A 13,511-nucleotide genomic window follows, 5' to 3' on the forward strand; every position below is an offset into this window, starting at 1 on the left:
GCTAACAGTATTGAAAACTTAGGGAAAATCTTTTGATTTGATACAGGATGCTTCTACATATTATTTGACCTGGATCTCTGAAATTTTCTGTCTTATGAACTCTTACAGGCATACAGAGAAGTTGTAAAGATAGTACAAGGGAGTTCTTGTATCCCCTCACCCAATTTCAGTTTACCCTAATGTTATAATCTTACATTATTTTGTTTGTCAAAACTAAGGAACCATCCTTGTTATGTTACCATCAACTCCAGTTTATCTATAATATCCTTTGTGTTCCAAGATCCAGTCCAGAACATCATATTGTATTTAGTTATCGTTTCTTCTTGGTCTCTTGTGGTCCGTGTTTCTCAGTCTTCACTTTATTCTTTACGACCTTCACAATTTTGAGATGCATGGAAGTATGTTGTAGAATGTCTTTCAATTTGGATTTGTCTGATGTTTTTCTTACGGTTACATTGGGGTAGCAGGTTTTTGGAAAGAAGACCGCAAAGGTGAAGTGCCTTTCTTATCATCTTGGGGATGGATGATCCCCACATGACATCACTAGTGATGTTAGCCTCTGTCACTTGGTTAAGGTGCTGTCTGTCAGGTTTCTCCAATGGAAAGTTACTATTTTTTTCTTTCCATATGCTATCTTTTCAAAGTAAGTCCAGCGCTTACTCAAGGGGCGTAGGGATTTAGCTCCACCTGCTGGAGGGGATAATTTAGAATTCTTCCATAAGGAAGATTTGTTTCTTCTCCGCATTTATTTATTCAGTCACTTATTTATACCCATATGGACTCATAATCCAATACTCTTATTTATTTTTTATTTAAAATTTTATCTTTTAATTTATTTTTGGCTACATTGGGTTTTCCTTGCTGCACGCGGGCTTTCTCTAGTTGCCGTGAGCGGGGGCTACTCTGTTGCGATACATAGGCTTCTTATTGCAGTGGCTTCTCTTGTTGCGGAGCACGGGCTCTAGCCACGCAGGCTTCAGTAGTTGTGGCATGCGGGCTCAGTAGTTGTGGCGCACAGGCTTAGTTGCTCCGCGGCATGTGGGATCTTCCCGGACCAGGGCTCGAACCCGTGTCCCCTGCATTGGCAGGTGGATTCTTAACCACTGCGCCACCAGGGAAGTCCAATACTCTTATTTATTTTGTTGTTCAGTTTATTCTGGCTTTGGCCATTGGGAGCTCTTTCAGATTGGCTCACACGTCCCTTTGACATGCCCCATCCCTTTTTGAGCATTTCCTTATTACTACAAGAAGCTCCTGGCTGATCTTTTATGTCCCCTGCCCCAGCTCTGGAATGAACTATTTCTCCAGAGAGACCTGATTGGAGAATGGTATTTTTCTTATTGGAGAATGGTATTTAGAAACCAAGATCTGGACACTGGGTATGAGGGTCGTTTTGTTTTGTTTTGTTGTTTTTAATTATGAATGTTGAACTTTTTCCCACCATTAGCTAAATATACCTGTGGGTTGTGGGGAAGAAAAGTATCATTCTCCCAGATCTTTAGGTGGTGGGCTCTGAGTGAGTACTTTTCTGCCCATCATTATTGAAGTGTTCTCTTTTTAAAAATCTTTTGTCATTAAAAAAATTTTTTTTGTTTCTGTTTTCTTAAGGCATTCTAAGTTACCAACATATTTGTTGAGAGTAATATATGTGAAGTTGCTTTATAAATTAAAGCATTATATAAAAGCAATTTATTATTATAAAATATATAACAAAGGTCCCTAATCTTTAGAAATTAAAATGCATTTTAGGAGATAACATATTTATTTACGTAATTTTAGGCTATAGGGTTAAGTGCTTTGTGTGTCTTATAGGCAATAACTTCTACAGGAATATACAGGAAGGAGATGATGTGTGGGTTGGAGAGTTTGGTCTGTGCCTGGAAGGATGGGGAGTCACTGGGGGGGAGGAGGAGTGAATAGGGGAAGAAAAGTGAGGGTGGCTGAGTGAGCAAAAGCTCAGGCAAGTACATAAAGTTTCTTTGAGAGAAAGTGAGTAGGCCAACCAGAGCATAAGGCTTGTGAATGAGAGCCTTTGAGCCCATGGGGTGAGAGCGGGGAGCAGCATTAGAATGGGACTGGATTGTGCGATGTGCACACCCTGCAGTGAATAGTTCATGTTACTGACAACACTGTGGGGATACTTTCAGGGTTTGGGGACAGGGGAGTGACATGTTATTAGGTTATTAGGAGGATTAATATTTAACAGTGAGATATGCTGTTGGTACTGTTTTGATAGAGATCTTTTTTACAACCTCTTGCACTTTCCTTGTCCATAATTTAACTTTGGATCATTCAAGGTCATTAAGAATGCAGATTTACAGGTAGAAGTTTGCTCTGCTGTAGTGCAGTGGTACTGCTAGGACCCAGAGAGCTGTGTTTAGGGCTGTTTGCCTCTGCTCTAAATGGTCCCAGGCTACACACAGTATGTTTCTTTGTGATATTTGTTGTCTACTTCATCATAAAAGTGATACATTTTTATTATGTATTGAATTCTAGAGAATATATTAAAGTTGAATTTTAAAAATTCACCATGACAGAAACTTTTTGGTGAATATTCTCTCTCTCTCACATACACACACATGTGCATATGCATACATGCAAATATATTTTTTAAGTTAATGCATACTTTCATGTCATTTTTTGCACATTATGTTTTTGTACTTTGCCGTTTCACATTATAACAAATGGAGTTTTCTTTTTCATGTTATAAACTTCGTGTAAGTGAACTTTTGTGGCTGTATGATGATCCATTGCATAGATTTGCTATAGGTTTTTGTGTTGTTTAACAATTCTCCTGTTGTTGATCATTTAGGTTTTCTCAAATTTATACAGAAGGCTTTATTTCCGTTTAGAATTAAGCATCATAAACTTTAAAGTTCTTGCAAGGAGATAGGGGATGAGATTCTGAAGAATGTGTAGTAGTTTATTAAAATAGAAGATGAGAGAACCTGAGTTGAAGGCTGGATAGTATAGGGGAGCAGGTTACACTTGACCTTGAATGTTTTTGCATCACCTTCATTTGAATACTAGCACTTTTCCATGAATTTGGTAGCTTAAGGATGGCATATTTCCTTAATTTCTAGTGGAGCTTGAACATCTTAATTTGTTAACCGTTTATAGTTCCTATTTTTGTGCATTGTCCATTGCCAGTTTATTTGTTGGGGTCCTCTTCAGTCTGCTATCCACAGTAAACTAAGAAGAACTGGAACTTGCCAGGGGACAATAGATAGCTAGGGTTGTGAAACCCATAACTTATTTTACACAAAGTACAAAAATTATAGGATCTGTCTACACTGTTTGCTGGACATCTTAACAGATAAAAGTATAAAACCACAGTTTGCATTTAATGCATATTTTCTATTCAGGGCTGATGAAAGTTGTTTTTGATTTATTGATACCTGCCTGTTAATGAAGAAATAGGACAGTAATTTTTAGTATGTTAAGTTGGTTCAAGTTACAGTAACAAAATTGCCTTTCGTGTTTCTAGGTCTCTCTCGATTTCTCATCTGCATTTAAGTTCTGTTATTTCATGATTCCATATATGGATTTTCATAGTAACAAAATAGACTGTATTTAAGCCTTGCTTTGAATAGCCAGGAGTATTTCTGATAGGAACAGAGTTCCTTCCTAAATAGGAGATTATTTAAAGCTGTAGTTAAATGACCCATAAGAAAAAGGTCAACATCTAGGTTCACATTTAGCTCTTCTTTTCCCTAGCTGAGTGAACTCGGACAGGTTATTTCACCTTTCTGAGCTACGGTATCTTCAGTCCCTTTATAAAATGCAGAAACTAATACTTAGCTCAAAGGATTGTTCTGACTTAAGGAGTAAATGACATCCTGAGTATGAGTACCTGCCGAGTCATTGGTGCTCAGTAACTGTTAGCTTTCCTCCCACTCTCTTCCTTTCCCCTGCCCTTCTACAGAAATGTAGTATTCAGTACATAATGTGTCTCACACATACCCTTCTTATTTTTTGCCTGTTTCTGCTTGTGCTTTTTCTAACTGAAATGCTTTCTCTTCTCTCCATCTAAGCCCAGTCTCTTCATGTGGATGTAATACCATCCCTTCTTCGGTACTCAACTCAAATGCTGATTTTTTTTTCTTGAAGGTCAGCATTTTTTAAAATGTACTGAATGTGGGAAAGAGGAGTACACAATAAACATGAAACATGACTACAAACTGTTAAAAATCGTGTCAGGAGACTAAATTTTAGAAGGGCAAAGTTCCTGAGTTAAACAGCAATAACAAGGAATGGGTGTTGGGTAGCGCTGCCTTAGCAAGTCCTATTTATATGCCATGTATTTTGTAAAAGTCTCACTGTAAAAATGAAACAAACCCAATATGATGAAATACCAAAGGGACACATGGTCTCATTGAGTTTTCACTTGGCCTTGATTAATTACAACTGAGAAAGCTATAAGAATTTGTAGAACTTGACATTGTTGAATCTGAACTACTGTCATTCTAGGAAAGTGATACAGATGAGAAGATACCCAGAAGGCCAGAGATAGGTAATTTGTGTCTTGATTTTCAGAAAGCACAAAAGAGAATATTAAAGGATGTGCAGGATTGTAAATGTGCTCTTAATCTCTAGGTAAATACGTACATTATCTTTTTACTGTGAACCTCCCTTTTCCTCACTTGGACTAATTTCATGTGTAGTTCCAGTCAGACCCCCTTCCTCCGAAGCTGTTAGGTGTCTCCCTTGCCCACCAGGTGCACACACAAGCCTTCGCTGTGACTGAGTCCTCCACATCTGGCCCCAGCGCATGCTTAGCAGCCAGCCTCTTCCACTGCCGTATTTGATCCCATGCTCCTGCTGCAGTGAATTGCTTGCTGTTCCTGAGTAACTCTCACTACCCCTTTCTTGCCTCCACACAATTTCTCTGCCTCTTAATTAGAGTGCCACCTTTCTTCTCTTCTGTTCCTTTGAGGCCTGTCTCTAACTTTTCCTGACACTGTCCACTTCTAACTCTCATAGCCACTTGGAGTAGTCTTTTTTCAGCATTATTTGTACCATTCTTTTAGGATCCTTAAGAAAAGGAATTGGCTTATTTTTGTACCTACTTGAAGGTTTATGGCAGAGCATGCAACTGTTTTCAAATGGAGCTTTCCCTAAATTGCAAGAAACCATTCTCATTGCTTTTGTGGGTTTTTTTTTTTTTTTTTTTTTTTTTGCGGTACGCAGGCCTCTCACTGTTGTGGCCTCTCCCGCTGCAGAGCACAGGCTTTGCACGCACAGGCTCAGCGGCCATGGCTCACGGGCCCAGCCGCTCCGCGGCATGTGGGATCTTCCCGGACTGGGGCACGAACCCGTGTCCCCTGCGTCGGCAGGCGGACTCTCAACCACTGCGCCACCAGGGAAGCCCTGTGGGTTATTATTTTAAAAAACTTTTTTGGATTTACTTTTTTAGATAACTTAAGCCATAAAGAGTGCTTGTTACAGGCAATGCTGTACATGTAGAATACTTTATAGTTTGCAAAATATTTGTCCTTTTATGAGATGCATTTAAAAGTACACTTGAAGAAATCAAGGGACAGCTTGATAATATATCTTAATTTCAGCAAGGCAGAGTAATTTATTGTAATCGTGATAGCAAGATTTCATATAGGCAATAGTACATTTGAGTGGACTTAAACTAATTTTGAACTTCTGTTTTGATGTGTTTAATAGTTATTTGTCAACATGTCAAGTTCCATAAAGCTCTGTCCTGTCCAGTTTAAATTTGTGTGTGTGTGTGTGCGTGTGCGTGTGTGCGCGCATGCATGCGTGCGTGCGCATGTGATCAGTTTAGGGGGACACGAAGTATGGAGGGAAGCTAAAAGAGAATTACAATTCAGAAAGATTTGGGGCTGAAACACAAGTAAAACCAACAAGAAACAGTTTAGGTGGGAGAAATGTAAATCTAGTTAGGATTTTTAGAAATTGCATTTGCAAGTCCAAAATATGGACAGGAATCCGTCTTGGCATTTTTTCACGTGAGAGCCAATGTGTTAGTTTATTGCAGGCTTTTTATGGGTCAAGCATGATTTCTCTGCCTTAAAAGGTGGGAATGCAACCTTGGTTTAGAACACATTAATTACACAAAGCCGTCTTCATTCATTGATTGCCAGTTCTCATTTGCAACTGGTGTTTGATTTTGGGTGTCTTTGTTGTTTTTAAGTGAAACATTGCTTAGCTAGGTTCCATTCAAAGGAGGAGGAGGTCGAGGATGGTGAGTAGACGGTAGCCCGTGTTAGCAGCTTTCCAGGCATCTCCCTTGCAGTGTTTTGCTGTCCTAGGGGGCAGATCTGAAGCCATGAGTGGAGATGACCTCATTGTAAGAAGAATCATTACAATGCCTGGGTCTATCCAGTAGCAGAATGGCTTACCTAGTGGAATGAGCATCTCTTCCCCAAAGTTCTTAGCAAAGGTGTTGCTGATCATGTCTGGGACAGTGCATCCGGATTTCCTAGTACTTGGCAGGAGGTAAAGTAGATAGGCTCCGAGATCTCTTCTTACTCCGCAATTCTGTGATATCAAGTAATTCACAGTGCTGGGGGCGCTTGGATTGTTCTGTATTTCAATCAAGTTTTATCAAAAGGAAAATAGAAAAAGTAGTGGGAAGAACTGCTCTTATTATTGTAACATATAAACTGCTTGATCTTTATTTGTCCTCATCTTTCTCAGTTGCTTATAAATTTTAAATGGGAATATTGAGTGAGGATCGGAGACAGGACGCCTTCATCACATTTGGATTTGAGATGTGCATCTGACAGCAGGGTGTATTTACGGTCAGTATTTTAATAGGCCCTTAGATGTCAAACTTAGTTTAGAGGTGCTTCTTTTTATCACCTCGCAAATGGTATTGTAATAATATAAATATAGTGTGTCAAGACCATTCTTGATGTCAGTGGACTCCATACTTAAATAGCAAGTTCTGTCAGTAAAAAAAATTCTATACGCTACTAATGTATTTATAATTTCCCTTTTGTTTTTAAGCTGAAGAGTTTCTAGCAACTTACAGGTGCATAGATCTATGTAAATTAATAAAAGGATATGAAATGTAAGAAGGGTCCATGCTATGTATGAAATGTTTTGCAAAGCATGTGAAGAATGTAAGATGCATGCCCTTGAAAAGTAGACTGGTAAGGGGCGGGTGGCAACTTTTTTTGAGTATTTAGCACATGTAGTTTTGAACATGTTGCTGGGACTTAAGAGCAGTCAGGACTGAAGAGAGATTTGCATTAATATGTATAGGGTGATCTTTGAAACCTAGAATAGATGATATCTGTAAGGCAGTATATAGTCAAAAGAACAAGCAGCTGAGTATAAAACTTTGGAAAGCCCTCACTTTTAGAGGATGGGTAGAGAAGGAGCTAGGAACCGTAACTGAAAGAGCAGTCGAAGGGGTAGGAGGGGTACCAGGATATACAGGCCCGCAGAAGCGAAGAGTGAGCAAAAAAAAAAGCCGGGTAGTCAGGGCTGTGAACTACCATTCATTCAGTGAGTGCCGCTTTGTGCCAGCGTTTATTAAACATACTCTTAACAGCAGGGTTCATCCTCCAGATGTTCCCCTGAGGTCAAGGGAGTGTGGTTTCAGGAAACTAGAAGGGATGGAAGCTGAGTGGCAAGGAAGGAGCAGGTGTAGACCACTGACTGGAAAAGCAAGGCAGTGTCACATGGCAGACGTCTATCCACGCCACCAAGGCCTTTTTCCGAGAGACCTAAAGCACTGATGGCCGGAGAAACCTGTTTGTAGTTGACAGGAAGAAGTGCTGACAGTTTAAAAGGAACTGTGAGGGCATTCATTTTTTAGGCCTAATTTATAATTTTAGGCTTAATTTATAATTAAAATGTTGACATAAAATATTTAGAAATGACTAAATAGGCCATATTTAAATATAGCCTCTGAACCCATGCTCTTGGATGTTTCCAACCTCAGGGATGTATAAAATGTACCAGCCTTCACTGGTAGCATGAAAATAGAGCATACCTCGAGTTACTCATTCGCTGTTGGTTGAACAAGGAGATACGAACCTTGTGATATCCTCTCTGGCCACAGTTTAACCCCTGAGATCCATTTTACTATTTTAAATCAACAAATGTAACAGTGGCTATTTTCTTGAAAAAATTCCTACAAGGAATTTCTGAGTTAAAAATACACACACTGGCTGTCATTGGTTACAAGGCTGTGTGTCCGGAACATTTGCCTGGGGAAGTGGTGGAGGAGCCATTTGGAAGCTCTTGGTAGCGCTGTGAGGAGTTTTTAAAAGTACATTGAAGTGCTTTTGTTCAGGTGTAAAGCCCTTTGAGGGGTGGATGGTGTGCAGTGTGCTAGTGTGTGGTTTCCAGCTGTAAAAAGCTGGATGTTAACTCATGATTGTTTTATGTACCAGCGTTTGTAGACTGTTTGTGAATTAGGATGGATTCAAGACTGTCCCTCACAAGAATACCACTTAGTTGCATTTCAGCATGCTCTCTCCAGAGGGAAAGAAAGAACCCAATTAAAGCCACCAAGTCATGAATCATATGTATGGCCCTAGATATGCCTGTCTGTGTGTCAGACATGCAAATGTCAAATGGCCTGTGTCTTGTAGCAGGAAGAAAATATTTTCGAGTCAGTGATTAGAGGAAATAGCACAGGCTTCTTTCTCAGCCTATAGGTAAACCTGGGTTCAAATCCATCACTGCCATTTAGAATCTAAGTGACTTTGAATAGTAAACTCAAGTCACATCCCTGAATCTCACAGTCCTCCTCTCTAAAATGAGGATAACCACCTGCTTTATTGGGTAATGAGCATTGAGCTCTGTTCCTGTACTTGGTAGAAATTAAAACACAAAAATGTGTTTCTTGTTAGCTGTCCACAAGGTACCACTCCCTGGAAGAGGCACTTGTGCAAATGCATTGCTGGACCGGGACATCCAGTCTGTATACGTGTGAGTGTTCCAAACATTTGAAGATTGTGATATTTTGAAGGAATAGCAGTGGGAAATACCTTAGCTCTTAAATGCTTTGCAACTTTTCTTCAAAGTTATCTTGTTTTTTATTAGTCTTGTTGAGGGTCATTTTTAGTTCTTCATGATAAACAATTCAACCAATACGTACAGATATAAAATAAGTAAAATCCCTCATTTTTTCAGTTATACCTTGCAAGTGGTTTTCCTTTTGTTTTGGTTTTGTTGGCTGGTGGGTTGATTAGTTTGTGTTTTGATATTTCAAATTCAAAATGCCACTATTTTTTAACGATCGTTTGCATTGTCTACAGCTAGAAAGTCCTATGACCAGTGGTCAACCTATTGACAAAGACTGCTCCTGAACTAAACTGGGTCACTGTGATTTAAAACACGTTGCAAGCTCTAACTACAAAGCTCACCAACTCTGTATAAAACCAGATTTTAATTGGCTTGTGTTAGGCTCTAATAAGAAAGCCTGCCACTTTAACAAAATGCCACAGACTGCTGGTACATGCAAAAGCTCCCAGTGTGAGGGAGGCCTGCAGCTTGATGTCACAGCTCAACTTTCAATGCCATTTCCATAAAGAATGTCAACATGACCATAGAAAGTGAAGTTTACTAGTATTTTTTTGGTTTGGTTCTTGAAAGTCTAACTACAAGCCTAAGAGAATAAATCTACTTGTTTTGGGCTGTTGTGACTACCATCAGATTCCTGGGAGAAGACAGATTAAAAGGAAAAATGCATTTCGAAGAAAATACTTTTAATGCATCAAGACAATGAAGTGACCTTTAAGTCCAAACATAGAGGTTTGGCTCTCTCATATTCTAAGCTGGTTCTTTATTAAAATAATTATAGTAAAATAAGGAAAAAGTCCAGTGTCAAACATTTCCACTTAAAGGGTTGAAACTAGTTGGTGCCCAATTAACCTGTGTCCAGAGCCGATTTTTAGCCGTACCAACCTGTATGGCCCTGCCAGTTACCATATTAAAATACTTCTGTCTAGTTAGGAATAACCACTGGCCTGACTACCCCAAGTGATGCCTACTGCTTCAGCCATCCTGTCCCTCAGCCCCCCACCAGCCTCCTCATGATGCAGCAGTTAGAGGCGTGACACCTGGCAGAGAAGGGGCTTGTTGGACCACATACCAGCACTGCTCCAGGATCTGGTCTGATTAGCCCATGCCCTACTAGTTGTTAAATACCATATTTTGAATGTTCATCCCTGTCTTTTTCAAGGATGGCTGAATGGCACAGCAGTGGATAATCCAAAAACCTACATTTGGCAAATTTTTTCTTAGTACTGAGTATAGGAATGTGATGTATGAGTAAAATGGTCAAATGCCAAACTGCTGGGAACACCAAACCTCAGGCAGAACATCACATGGTTGGTTAGCTCTCTGAACTCTTCTGTACTGTCGTACCTTCTCGTTTTTTCATATACACAATTTTTTTTTTCCACTGCAGCCTGAGAGGACATTGCCCGTTTTGTTTTGTCCTTTTATCATTAGATCTTGACGTGGGTACCTTAAGTCATGTAGTGTCAGTGTCAACAGAATACTGCCAATGACAAGATCGCTGTCAAACCTGATCTCCCCAAGCTACTGTTATAACACTGAGATCCATTTACTTTTCTTTTAGGGAAAGGTAAAATGTAATTCTGCCCTGTGGTTTACTGCTTCTGCCAGACCTTTTGTTAGTCTCCCAAAGATGTAGCTATCTGTTCTTTTAAAGTCTGGGGGGCAGTGATTGTTTCTTGTCATTTGGAATGAAGCAGTGTGGTGTGAGAATTTAGAACACAGGCTCTGAACTCACCTGTGTTTGAGTTTCAGCCCTGCCCCTTACCTATGTGACCTTAGGCAAGTCATTCAACGTAGCCATAAAATAAGGATGATAAAAAGTTAATTACCTCTTAAATGTGATAAAAGTATTATTAAGTGCTTGGAGCAGAGTATTCAATAAATGTAAGCCAAACACAATAAGCAACCTAGTGATCTGACCCCATATAAGCTGTTTGAACGTTTGGTGTCTGAATTGTTGGAGAGTGCCAGGTAACATTGGGAAAGTCACTTGATCCTTCTGAGTTTTAGTAAAATGAACATAATACCTACCTCCCAATGTTGTTTTGAGGCTTAAATGAGATCACGTGAAAGAACCTATAGGACAGTTTACTCAACAAATAATTACTGAGTGCCTTTATGGGGTACAGCAATGAAGCAGATACACAGTTTTGGTATTCATGGATTTTACACGGAGCAGGACTAAATAAATACTGATTTTCAATCAGGGAAGGCAAAGAAATGCCACATATATACTTGTATATACATACAAGTTATGAAATCACATATGGTTCTCTTTCCTGAAGAGAGCAGGTTTTATCCTCCACAGAATTACTGAAGCTTTCTAGTCACTATCTGCTGTAAGCATTATGTCACTCGCACCAAAACAGGGGCGGGAGTTGGTGACTGAGGGATTTATAGATGCCTGAGCATGGATTTAAGGCTGCCTTTCTGGAGCATGGACCTGAGTTGTGCCAGAATTGATCAGGTCTGCAAGTGGTTACCCATTCTCCTGTGGGAACAAATGTGAAATGAAATCTGGACTGGATCACTACCTGTAGTGATCTGGAGCCCTGGGGGGGGGTAAACCAGGGCTCCAGGGCATAGGTGGTATTTTTTAATCTCTTAGTTGAAGGTCATGCCTGGAAAAGGGGTGTGGGAAGTGAACAGATGGTTTTATACATAGTGTCAAATAGGAGAGTTTGTTGTTCTGGACCGTGGTTTATAGTCTCAAATCTTTCAAGGTTCTGAAGGGGCCCCTGGGAAGCTGATGTCAAAACAGGATTGGAATTTTTAACAGATTAGGGGGAGAGCCTATGAAGGATAAAAGGGGGAGAGCGGGAATAGCCTATAAAAGCCTTTGGACCGTGGTGCAGTTCTCAAACGTGTGAAGGGAGAAAGGCGAGAAGAAGGGAAGAATGGGGTAGCAAAACCCTCAGATTGCAGTGCAGTTCTGAGAAAGCTTCTGCCAGACCCATGGGGTGCCCTCAAAAGTTGCCCAGGAGAGAAATCCCGTGTGGGGCAGGGATGGGCCAGCACTGTCCCCTCGCTCAGCTGTCAGTGGCTGGGGGCAGCCTGGGGAGGGGGTGGAGAGCATAGCCTAGCGTGAAGACAGTAGTGGGTCCAAACAGGCAACCGCAGGGGCTATCAGTCAACTAGACTTCCCACAGCTGGTTGGTTGTCTTGAAGGAGATTTTAGCAGTACACTTTCAGGGGTGCTGCAGACCCTAAACTGCATACCTTTTTTGGGGAACTGTGGCATATAAAGATAGGCCCTTAAGAATCCTATAGGTGAAAGGACCCATATCTAGATCACTGTTAAGTTTTGATCATCTGTGTATCAGGCACTGGGGCTGCAACCCGGAGCATGATAGAAGGGTCCCTGCCTTCAGGCAGCTTGTAGTCTGCTGGGCAGACAGGTAGCCAGGTGCCATGAGAGTATCACAGGTGTCTGTTCCTCCACATAGGGTGGTCATCAGGTCCCTCTCTGGAGGCCAGGTAACCTGGGCTTTGCAGGCTGAGGAAATAGCAAGTACAGAGGGCCAGAGGCAGGAAAGAACTTAGCCTATTCTAAGAATGGGAAGAGGGCTTATATATGCTGGAGAGAAGCAAACACTCCAGGGATAGAGTGGCATGGGCTGAGGTTTAGAGGTGAGCAGGAGACAAGGCTTTGGTGGCTGTGGTGAGGCTTTGGGGCTTTATTTTAAATGCAATGGGAAGAACTGAAGATGTTCAGAGCAGGAGAGTGACATGCTATGACTTACATCTTGTCAAGAGCATTCTTCCTGCCATGTGGACAAGTCACTTGGAAGGCGATGAGTGTGGTAGTGGAGACAGATTAGGAGAGTATAACTAACTCAAGCAAAAGACGCTGGAGACTTGGACCTGAGTGGGGGCAATAGAGAAGTGGGCTGATGGAGAACGTATTTTAGAGGTAGAACCACCTGGGCCTACTGATGGCTTCTCTGTGGACGAAAGAAAAGGGGGAGTCAAAGATGACTCAGATTCCTGGCTTAATCAGCTGAGTGGAGGGTGATGCCATATACTGAGATGGTGGAGAATATGAGAGAAGGAAGATTTGGGAGGAGTTTGCCAAGAAAATTAGTAACTCACCTTTGGACATGTTTGGGATGTGTGTTAGCCAAGCGGTAATGTCCAGTACATTGTACTTGAAGCAAGTATGTCTTGGTGGACATATGCTCGGTGGACATATTCTGGGGGCTGCAGGTATAAATTCCAGAATTGTCAACCTGTGGAAGGTATTGAAAGCTGTAGGACTGGGTGAAATCACTTAGAAAAGAGAAGAGGTAGTAGGCCCAAGCCCTGAGGAACCCAACATTCAGAAGTTAGGTAGAGGGCGGCTAGGAGGCAGGAAAGGAGAGAAGAACCGGCATTGGGGATGGGGTCAAGCAGCGCAGAGAGGGGGTTCCTTCAGGGAGGGAACACTCGCTGGCCAGTGCCGCAGAGACCAGGGCCAGCGAGACAGAACGAGAAACGCCCTGGCAACACCAGGG

General features: G+C 41.2%; 1 protein-coding gene across 3 annotated transcripts in view; it reads left to right on the forward strand.

The window, feature by feature from the left end:
• Positions 1 to 13,511, forward strand: part of ZNF706 (zinc finger protein 706) — a 37,792-nt gene that overhangs the window by 11,235 nt on the left and 13,046 nt on the right. The window contains exon 5 of one of the 3 annotated variants that reach the window (XR_016388362.1): positions 6,673 to 8,922. The exons of the other annotated variants lie outside the window; for them this stretch is intronic. The gene's annotated coding sequence lies outside the window, so the exon portion shown is untranslated. The remainder of the gene's footprint in view (positions 1 to 6,672; positions 8,923 to 13,511) is intronic. 3 annotated transcript variants of the gene reach the window in all.

Source organism: Delphinapterus leucas, chromosome 17 (genome assembly GCF_059928025.1).
Source record: "Delphinapterus leucas isolate spDelLeu-1000000601 "Yukka" chromosome 17, BTC_Dleu_Yukka2, whole genome shotgun sequence".
In the NCBI taxonomy this organism is placed as follows: domain Eukaryota; kingdom Metazoa; phylum Chordata; class Mammalia; order Artiodactyla; family Monodontidae; genus Delphinapterus; species Delphinapterus leucas.